The following is an 11,113-nucleotide window of genomic DNA, read 5'->3' as shown; positions in this document are numbered from 1 at the left end:
ACTTCGAGCCGAAGCGAGCATTCATCCAAATGATTCAGCAATCAGCGCAATTTAATAATTTGGCCGATGAGGATCCAAACAACAATATAGAGAACTTCTTGGAAGTTTGTGATATACTGAAGATTAACGGTGTATCGGATGATGCTATTAGATTGAGGACTTTCCCATTCTCTCTCAATGGAAGACCCAAGAAGTGGCTACATTCTTTGCCCAAGGCCTCCATCATGACTTGGAACGAGATGGTCGAAGCTTTTCTTGCTAGATATTTTCCTCTGGGAAAGCCAGCCAAGCTTTGCAATGAGATATCGTCATTTGTGTAGATGGAGTTAGAGTCAATGTTTGAGATGTGAGAGCGCTTCAAGGATCTTTTGCGGAGGTGCCCACAGTATGGATTTCCCGAATGGATGATTATTTAGACTTTCTATAATGGGTTGAATCCGAGAACAAGGCAATTGCTAGATGCCGCCGCAGGAGGAACAATGGAGAGTAAAACCCCGGAAGAAGCCCGACAGTTAGTAGAAGACATGCCCATGAACAGTTATCAGTGGAATGCGCAGGAAAGGAAAAAGTGGCCGGGCTCCATGAGATCGATGCAGTAACTTCTTTAGCGGCTCAAGTGGAATCATTGAGTAAGAAGTTAGACCTTCTAACTTCTAATAGAGTGCCGGCCGTGACTACTTGCACCGAGTGTGGTGGAGGACATGCTCCCTCCAATTACCCGATCTCGATTGGTGATGCTTCTTTAGTGGAGAAAATCGATTTTGTGGGTAATACAATGAGGAACCAAGGGAATCCATATAGCAACACCTACAATCCGGGTTGGAAGAATCATCCCAATTTCTAGTGGGCCTTCTAAGCGACCTAGGTATGACGCATCGTCACCTGATAGGGAATATGCCCACACTTCATGCTTAGCCCCATATTGAGAGATATGCCTGTCTCTCTCATCGGTGTTTTGGTGAGTCACAATAGATACATTGGGAGGTCCTATAAGATATCGGGCTTGAGGCTGAGGTACGGTACTTACTACGTGATGGGGCATGGAGGTAGTTGTTTAAGATCAGCAACACCACCTACGAGCAGTTGGCGCTCGAGGTGCTATCTACCTTTGAGCTGGCGCTGGGCATGATCTTATTTCATTGTGCAGACCACATCCAGTTTTAGGTCTTTGGAGTGTTATGTCGCATGAGCCTCACTTAGATTTCTATCCATTTGGGCTTGTATAATGGTGAGTTCATGCGCACTCCTGCCTATGATGCATTGCTTACGTCTAGACCGGCAGGGGAGGCCCTCAGCAATGCTTGGTGATGGTTAAGCTCTGTTCCCATCTATGATCCCCGTTGCACCAATGCCATTGTGCTCCATTCACCTACATTAGGCTATCTCCATTTCCTGGTTAGTCATACTTTGACAGGCTATCGTGACAGCACCAGTGTTGTCAGTTTGCATGATTTTGATTTTCAGTTGAGCATGGTTGATTGCTTTCATTTACACTTGGGGTATGAGGTTGTTGTGTCCCTTTCCCATCAGGGGACTTCTCTGCATGTGGCTGCATTCTTCGTCAGTCCATATATTACTCTCTTAGTTCGTCACATGGGTGTTCTTCAGGGGACCGTCAAGATGCGTGTGGTCGAGGGAGTGACACCAATGACTCTAGAGACACTTCCTTTGACAAGGATGGTTCATAGGGTCACGAATGTTCTGGGGGTTGAGTATCTCGTCGCTTTACCGGAGGATTAGCCTAACACTTGCGCTACTCCGATACTTTTGCTACTCCATCTGCTAGTGATTCTAGTGCTGAGAGCCATGCATTCTGATTCAGCGGCCCTTTTCTCTCTTTATGTCCCTTTTTGTCATTGCTATTTATTTTCTCTTTTCATAGTTATTTATGTACTTCAGTCAGCAAGGGACATTCCTTGCTTTATTGCTATTTTGGGTTCCATTATTGTTTCAGCTATTATTTTTATATTTTAGTACTGATGTTGTCTCACCTTGTGCCCCAACTTGTATTTCAGGATTTGTGTGGTTTCTTGGAGTTTGCATCACGTGAGAGTAGCAACATCATTCTCCGTGTATTTATTCTGCGGAGATTACACTTGTCAGCAACACAATTCACTTCTCCATTTAGGGCAATCGCTTCATCCTTCTCCTTGCATTTATCCTCATTCCATCGCATTGTTTATTTACATTGACGACAATGTAAGCTTTAAGTGTGGGGAAGGGTTGCATGCTTGTGTGGGTGTTGGGTGCTTTGTTAATGACGATCTATGATTAGTTAGTAGGTGATTTTTAAACTTAGGGAGAGAAGTGTGTGTTAGTAACTATTGTAGCAGAATTATGACTAAATTTCATTCCCTTAACCTAAAACTTTTGACACCTAACCCTACTTTTGGTTCAACATGTCAAAAAAATGTTTTAAAGTCAGATTTTGTTGGTAATGCCCTACCAATAATTTTGTAAAGTTTAGTTATGTAAAAAGATGGTGGAAAGAGCTATCACTTTAGATGAGTGAAAGACGCTCTTGAGTAATTAAATTTTGGGCATCACAAATGTACATTTGATGACCTACCAAGGGAAAAAGCTACCTCTAGGGTGTATGAAGCTACCACATTTGTATTTAGGGTCTTTGTAAATACTGTTGACTATGGGGAACACAAGTAGGGTTTTGTACACACACGCACTAGGTTTTGGGGACGGGAGTATTGTCATTCTTGTACATTCATGTCCTTACTAGCACCCATGTCTCCCCTTTGTTTAAAACTTATCACCTCTATCCTAAGATCGGAAACATTGCACTCATCTCCTTTGTTATTGAATGTTTGATGGTTGCTTGAGGACAAGCAACAACTCAAGTGTGGCGGTATTTGATGGGTGCACTTTGCATGCATGTTTTCATACACTAATTTCATTATTTTACTTGTTCTCAAGTGTATTTTTATACATGAGCAGTGCTATTATTGGTATTTTTGTCATATGTGTAGAAATCAGGGGCTCAGTACGATTTGGAGCAAACTCAGGATGAAAATACCCAATAGGAGATCAAGTGTTCAAGCCTGACACGGGCAGGACACACTCGTGTCATACCCCTTGAAGTTTGACAAGGTCCCCTTGCGTATATCCCGCAAGTGCACGGGTTTGTCGAAGTAATAATCCCGGGTGAGTGGGTATCGAATCCACAGGGAGTAGGGAATAAAAACACTTAATTCGCTTCTTAGCTATGTGAAAAATCAGTAGTGATAATTATGACAATGATTCAATTCTCAAAAGTAAAAGCAACAAGTAAGAGAGCACGAGTAAAAGAGAAGGTAAGGCAATCGATAAAGATGGGGTACTCGGATAATGCTCCGCCTAGGACGATCACTTCCAGTGCAAGAACCCTCTATTATGCTTCCTAATCAACGCAATAGTGAGTCGTGGAAATCCTTCATTACATAGTCCCAAATCTAAGGTCAACTATGCCTAACTCTATACATGTCCCGGAGGAGAGATTAGATAACCTCTCAACCTCGCACTCGCATAGAGTTACAATGAGCTCTACAGATTCCAAGTGATAAATCTCTTCCTAATTATAGACCTAATCCTTTGTTCCAGGTGGAAGGTCCCTAATCACGATTAAGCCCTAGATACTAAGATCACCTCAACGCTTCACTCCGTTGCACGCGCAACTAAACCCCAGCGGAAGTTCATCCCTTAGACCATTCACTCTATTGTGACTGCAAAGAACTCAAGTAACGGAGGTGGAATCTATCACGTCGGACGGGAAATAGGATACTCCTGTACCTCTCGACTCACCTTCTCAACCCTCTCCAACCTAGCTTTGTCTAACTCTCGTGGTGTGTCACTCACACACAAGGTTACCAACGATAACTCTCAACCCTAGTGTCACTCTAGGGGAAATGTTCATACAATCAAGCATTCAAGGTTGGAACTCACAATAAACATCAATTAATTGAAAGCATAATAAAGAGATTCAATGAAACAAATACATCCTAGGGTTCACAAATACCCAAGTACCCACTAGGGGTTTAGCTCTCCATGGAGCTAAGTACAATCAAAGAAATAGAATGTAAAAGCAATGAATCCATAGAAAAACCCCCTCGATGGTCGTGCCGATGGTCTTGTGGAGAGTCCTTTACTAGTCACAAGGGATCCTTTGTCCGGCCTAGGATACACCTCGCCGGATCGATGCTGACTAAAGCTCTCCCAATAACCTTCTTCCAAATGATGCGCGAGGTTAGAGCCATAGAACCTCCCCAAAACCCTAGCCAATACCCCTCAAAACCCTAGCCGAAGCCCTCTCTCAAGTTGGGGAAAAGATGGAGAAAAGAATACTAAAATCGGGGCTGAATCGGCTTTAAATAGGGCTGGAATCGGTTGACTACACGGGCGTGGATACTGCACACGGCCGTGTGGAATTTCCACACGGGCGTGGATAATTTCCACATGCCCGTGTGGATTCTCTGAACTCATGTTTTCTCGGCCGGCTGTAAATAGTGCTGATACAGTACTTTCTACAGTGTCTTGCTACAGTACCTGCCTACATAACTTCCCGAATCCATACTTTCATAGGGGTAACGCAAACGGGCACACGTTCACGTCGTGGATCACTTGCTTCTTCAATGATAATCAAATTGGTGGAGCTCTTGTTCTATATGCATAAGTCGGATGCTCGAGTGCGACTGCCTTTGTGCCCCTCCAAATGGATGTGCCAACTAGAATACTAGGAGGTTGGCACACACTCTAGCATCTCACACCCGACCTATGTCTTCGCGTTTGAACCTTAGCAAGATTTCCTACAAAATCGGTGTATTGTGATCCACATTGGCTTCTTTCCTTCATAATCGGCCTCACAACCCTACCTGCACGAAAGTAACATAAAAACACACATATTAGTGTAAAAACCCAAGAAAAATAATGCTCAACATAAGGAATGAACGGTTCGCATTCATATCGCACAAGCACTTATCAAACTCCCCCACACATAAGCTTTTGTTTGTCCTCAAGCAAAAATTAAACATTCTGTGCGTCAATGAAGACAAATATTGAAAGTGCTTGGCCTTAGGTTCACCAAAGTATACAAAGAGAGCATTCTACAAGTAAGGGAAATTTCAACACTAAATATGAAAGATCAAAGCTCTAGCTAAAAACTTGAATCAAAAAGGACAACAAATCCGAAATCATGTACGTGTGTGAACTCACTCAAAGCAACCCAAGGCATACTCCTCAAAGTTCTAAGTACAAGGGACTTATTTATCTACAAAAGTCACAACAATTTCAAAGATGGTAGTAGCTTCACACATCCTCTATGGTAGCCCTTTCCAAAGCGGCCGCCAAGGTGTCTTTTACATTTTCGAGGTGGTAGCTCTTTCTACCGCAGTGGTAGCTTTCACTCATCCTATGAGATAGCTCTTTCCACCCAACAAGCACAAATAAACAATAAAACTATTTTGTTCTTTCTTTTCATTTTCCATATATATATTTATATATATATATATTTTTTAGAATTTAACACAAGAAACAACTATAACTAGTCCCTTTAACATCGAACATGAGTTTCCAATAGAGTTTAAAGAGTGAGTAGTGCACTGAGTGTAAATCGGGTAAAAATTCCTAGAAATTCAAGCAAGAACTAGAGCATGAAAACATTCAATGTTAAAAATTCTCCTAAACTCAAGAATACAATCTTTGCAACTAAGGTGAACCGTCATTGGCTATGTGAGCATATATTAATCAAGAACAATAGAAATGATGTGTGCACTATGAAACTCCCCCACACACTTAAGATGTACATTGTCCCCAATGTACAACATGCAAGCTCACTCAAAATGTATATCATTCAAAAGAAAATGTGGGAGAAGCAATCAAAACAATACTCCCCTGACTCCTAATGTTGCGTTTGATGAAGATAATTACATGGGAGTAGTGTTCCGACGGGTTGTGAAGCTCACACGGCCAACTGCCTAAGCACCTTGGCCGTGCCCATGACTAAGTCTCAATTCCCATGATGACAAGACCATATGCACGCATACACGAGGGGGTTCAGTGAAGCTCAATAAACACAAAATAACTCGAGTATATATAAAAGATAGACAATGAATACAACTCGAGATGCAAAATGAAAATAAACTCAGAAGGAAAATCCTTTCTGTGTGAACAAGTCTAAAATAAAATGCAAAAAAGTAAAATGAAGTAGAGTCAAGTGTCGGTGTCGCCCTCGGGCTCTTGTGCTGCTGCTGGTGAAGATGCACCTGGTGGGTCCACCGGTGCCGGGGTAGAGGATGGGGGTGCAGTAGATGCCGAGGGTCTGGATCTCAATAGATCTCGTAGAAAGTCAAAACGGGCCATAAGATCTGTATACTGAGCAGACTGTATAGTGCGGAGCTCCGCCAACTCGGTTCGTATCTCTCTCACAATGCTCTCAAGCCTCTCAATACGGTCATAAGCTCGAGGACCCTGTGTTGCGGGGGTCTAGGACTCTGCCGGGAATCCTCCACAGTATCTCCTCCGCAGTATCTCCTCCGCTCCTGGCGGACTCTAGGGTAGCTGTAGCAAGAATATAGAACCCTGGCCCATATCTCCGTACCAACCCCATCATCTTGATCGTCTCAAACGCAAAAGGGGTAGGCACAACTGTCCTCTCAGCACCACGTAAAGCATCCCCCAAACCCATTCCCAAGATGGGCCTGGTGATGTAAGGGCCAGCAAATAATAAACCCACTCTCACAGACTGACCTTGGTGTCTCAGAATATCCGCTAATATGCACCCCAAGTTAATCGGCACATTGCGAGCCATGGAGTATAAAAAGAACAAATCTCGCCTGGTCGAGCGGTACGTGTTATCGGCTCGACCGACACGTGACCTCACCGATAACTATTTGCAAATACCTGTAACTCGACCGGGATAGGCTAGTGGCCTTCAAAATCCCTGGTTCATACTCCCCATGTCCACACAGAATCCTATACGCATGATGTGGAGTCACTGATACAGGAAAATACGCAGGTAAACGTCCATACTCTACTGTACCTGTATATGTGACATCGTACAGGCCCATCTGAATCAAAAACTCAGTGACACTCATGAAAAATGGATCTCCAAATGCCCGAAACTGTATAGCCTCCATAGTGTCAAATCTCCCATGCATCAAATGAAACTCAAATGAAGCTAAAACCTCAAACGTCAATGCGCGGTAAGCTGGCTCACTGATCGTCAGTAGCCTCCTCCAGCTTCCTACTGCTAGCATCTCATCAATCTCATTAGCTAGCTCGTCACCCCACTGAATATCTCTTAGTACTTGCAAATCCGCGAAACAAGTTTGACCAAAACCAAGTGCTGAAAGTCTCTCAAATCGAGCTTGATGCTCTGGATTTGAGAATTCCATGTGTATTGGCTCGGATGGGGTGATTCTGAGACGCTTTACTTCGTTCTTCTTCACGCGAGGTGCCATATCTGTAGTATAAAAAGAGAAAAATGATCAAAGAAGCTCAAAAGCAGTAAACTGCAGAATTCCACACGGGCTTTTGGAAATTACCCATGACCGTGTGGATCTGCAGGGCGTGAAAAACCCGCACGAGTGCACAACATTTCTCACGAATTCAACTTAAAACTACGTCGAGACGCTTTCTAAACATACACCATGCATTGTAAAAATGAAACTTTGCAATTAAAGACATTTAATCTGTGAAAAAAAACAAGAGTTAGCGAAGGAAAGAGGATAAAAAGGTTATCGAAGAAATAAATGTGAAAACTTTGAAAATCGGAATGATATGTGAAGCAAAATCCTCCAAAATGACGATGAACGGTCGAGAAGATGATCAGAAGTAGTTTTCAGGCGTCTGGAGATGAAGAACAAGATGGATCACAAGGTTTTTAAGGAAAAAATCGCGTCTCATGGAATTTTGTGCATCCACACGGGCGTGCGAAAAATACCCACGCCCGTGCGCTTCATTACAAGAGAGCCACAGGGGTGCACACACGCCCCTGTGCGCTCTCAGGAAAACACTCCTTTGACTCTGACTGCTCCCGCACGGGCGTGTTGAAAATACCCATGGCCATGCGTCCGACCCACAGGGGCAGCCTCACGCCTCTGTGGCTTCTCTGGACATCCGAGAAAAATACCAAGTGTTATACACGCCCGTGCGGAAATTCCGCACGGGCGTGGACATTCACATGCCCAACTCACAGGGACAGCCACACGCCCCTGTGTTTTCTCGGGATGGAGAGAACTCCTCTGCAGAGTTTCCCACGTGCGTGTGGAAATTACCCACGCCCGTGTGTGGTTCACAACGTTCCCCACAAGGGCGAGTCCACGCCCCTGTGTGCTCTCGGGATAATATGCCCAACTCTGCAGGAATTCACACGCCCGTGGAAAAATTACACACGGGCGTGTAACAGTTGCATGGTCGTTCGTAAGGGCAGCCGCACGGCCCCTGTGTCTTCTCTGGATGAGCTCACAATACAAATCCACGGGCGTGCGGAAATTCCACACGCCCGTGTGTCTTCACTGGATGCCTTAGAAAAACCTGCAGGCTCTGCAGAAAATTTCTGAACATGTTCACACACTCAGAGCCTGCCTAATATGCAAGTTTTACCAATGAAAAACATGGAATAAAGCTCAAACGACATAACTTCACCAATTCCACATGAAAACACACGATTAATATTCAAAGTTCACAAGGAAATCTCAGCACAAGCATCTAAAAAATTAAGACAACAACACTTAACAATTTATTCATGCAAAACACTACATTATTCAACTAAGAAAAATAGTAACCACTTGTGTTGCCTGCCAAGAAGCGCTTGTTTAACGTCACTAAGCTTGACGTACCTTGTCTTACCTCACGAGGGTTCATGAATGAAAGTTGCCCTCTTACCTATAGCTTGAAAGCATGATGTGCAAAGTCTCTTGAGGGTAGAAGTTGATTTATCGGGCTTCAGACCACCTAACAATGATTTGTCCAACTACTTCGGTTCACGTACATCTCCAACAGCCTTGGAGTGTTTACGGTGGCGTCTCCTAGCCCTCTTCATTTTCCGGAGCACTTTCTTCAAGATCCCCGGTGTAGATGGTACTTCTTTTGTCGAACCAAGCATCATTACTTCTTCATAATCCTCCTCTTTGCAAACAAACCTTCATACGGATCCGGATTAAACATTTCCTACATGTATTCATCAACAATTTCATCAGTAGTGTCTAGAAAGTATAAAGTATCATCAAAATCAAGAGAATGCCGCATGGCTTCAGCAAGGCGGTATGTGAGCTTGTCATCTCCAACTCTCAATGTGAGCTCTCCACCGTCCATGTCAATCAATGCTTTGGAAGTCCGCAAGAATGGTCTCCCAAGTATCAGGGGTACATCCGCATCCTCATCGACATCTAGCACTACAAAGTCAACCGGAAAAATGTACTTGTCCACCTTGACAAGCACGTCTTCAATGATGCCTCTCGGATGTCGCACTGTTCGGTCCGCTAGTTGCAAAGTCATCCGAGTAGGCCTCGGCTCGCCCAAGCCTAGCTTTTGAAGGAAAGTGTATTGCATGACGTTGATACTGGCCCCTGAGTCCGCCAATGCCATTTCCTCACCAAGATTGCCAATATTACGCCGAATGATGAAGCTTCCCGGGTCTTTCTTCTTGTTCGGCATGTTCTTTTGCAACACCGCCGAGCATGAAACATCTAGAATCACTGAAGCACTTTCCTCCAACCTCCTCTTGTCAGTCAACAAGTCTTTCAAGAACTTCGCATACTTAGGCATTTGGGCCAATGCCTCAATAAAAGGAATATTGATGAGCAGTTGCTTGAACAAACTCAGGAACTTCTTGTATTGTTCATCCCCTTGGTCATTTTTCAATCTAGAGGGATAAGGGATTCTTGGCTTGAAAGGTGGAGGTGCCACCTCTTTCTCTTTCCTTGTTCCCTCTTCTACCTCTACAACCTCGGGTGCGTGTTCTTTTGGCTTCTCACTCGGAAGCTTACCTTCAACCTCATGACCACTTCTCAAAGTGATCGCCTTCACGTGCTCTCTAGGATTGGTCTCCGTGTTGCTCGGCAAGCTTCCATGTGGTCTTTCGGAGAGAGACTTGCAATTTGCCCCACCCGATTTTTCAAGGTTATGCAAAGAGGCGGTGTGGTTGCGAGTGTAGACTCGAGTCGATTCAAACCTTGTATTTGCTGATTGTATAAATGTAGTCAAGTGCTTCTCTAGGTCACTCATTCAGGTTTCCAAACCTGAGACTCTGTTTTCCACTTGAGGGGCTTGTTATTGTTGGAAACCCGGTGGGCCCATGGCCTTTTGTGGACCTTGATTACTCCATGAGAAATTGGGATGATTCTTCCAACCCGGATTGTAGGTATTTCTATATGGGTTTCCTTGAGGTCTCATGCCATTACCTACAAAATCAATGTTCTCCAGCGAAGAACCATCACCAATAGAGATCGGGCAATCGGAGGGAGCATGTCCTCCACCACAGCCGTTGCAATTAGTCATGGCCGCCACTCTATTTGAAATTAGAAGATCTGACTTCTTACTCAAACTCTTCACTTGAGCCGCCAATGAAGTTACCGCATCTATCTCATGGAGATCGGCCACTTTCTTCTTCTCCCTAGCATTCCATTGGTAGCTGTTTAACCCCATTTCTTCAATCAACTGACGGGCCTCATCGGGGGTCTTGCTACCTAAGGTACCTCCTGCTACCATGTCCAAGAGTTGCCTTATACTCGGGTTTAAACCATTGTAAAAGGTTTGAACAATCATCCACTCTGGGAATCCGTGTTGCGAGCACTTCTTCAGGAGCTCCTTGAACCTTTCCCATGTCTCGAATAGAGACTCCAATTCCAACTAAACAAAGGATAAGATCTCGTTCCTAAGCTTTGCTGATTTTCCGGGAGGAAAATAATGTGCTAGAAAAGCTTCTACCATCTCCTCCCACGTGGTAATTGACGCTCTAGGTAACAAGTGTAGCCACTGCTTCGCTCTCCCCTTCAGGGAAAATAGGAAGGCTCTCAACTTGATGGCATCATCCGTCACTCCGTTTATCTTCAACATATCACACACCTTGAGAAAACTCTCTATATGACTGTTTGGATCCTCATCGGCTAAACCGTTGAACTGTGCG

The 11,113-nt window shown here is 44.2% G+C and overlaps 1 non-coding gene across 1 annotated transcript; it reads left to right on the top strand.

Moving 5' to 3' along the window:
• The first annotated feature begins 10,762 nt into the window (after positions 1 to 10,762).
• Positions 10,763 to 10,869, top strand: LOC120257766. The gene has a single exon (XR_005535852.1). It is a non-coding gene; the product is annotated as a small nucleolar RNA R71 (small nucleolar RNA).
• Positions 10,870 to 11,113: the final 244 nt, after the last annotated feature.

This window comes from Dioscorea cayenensis, chromosome 3 (genome assembly GCF_009730915.1).
Source record: "Dioscorea cayenensis subsp. rotundata cultivar TDr96_F1 chromosome 3, TDr96_F1_v2_PseudoChromosome.rev07_lg8_w22 25.fasta, whole genome shotgun sequence".
Taxonomy (NCBI): domain Eukaryota; kingdom Viridiplantae; phylum Streptophyta; class Magnoliopsida; order Dioscoreales; family Dioscoreaceae; genus Dioscorea; species Dioscorea cayenensis.
This window is presented reverse-complemented; position numbering and strand designations above follow the sequence as displayed.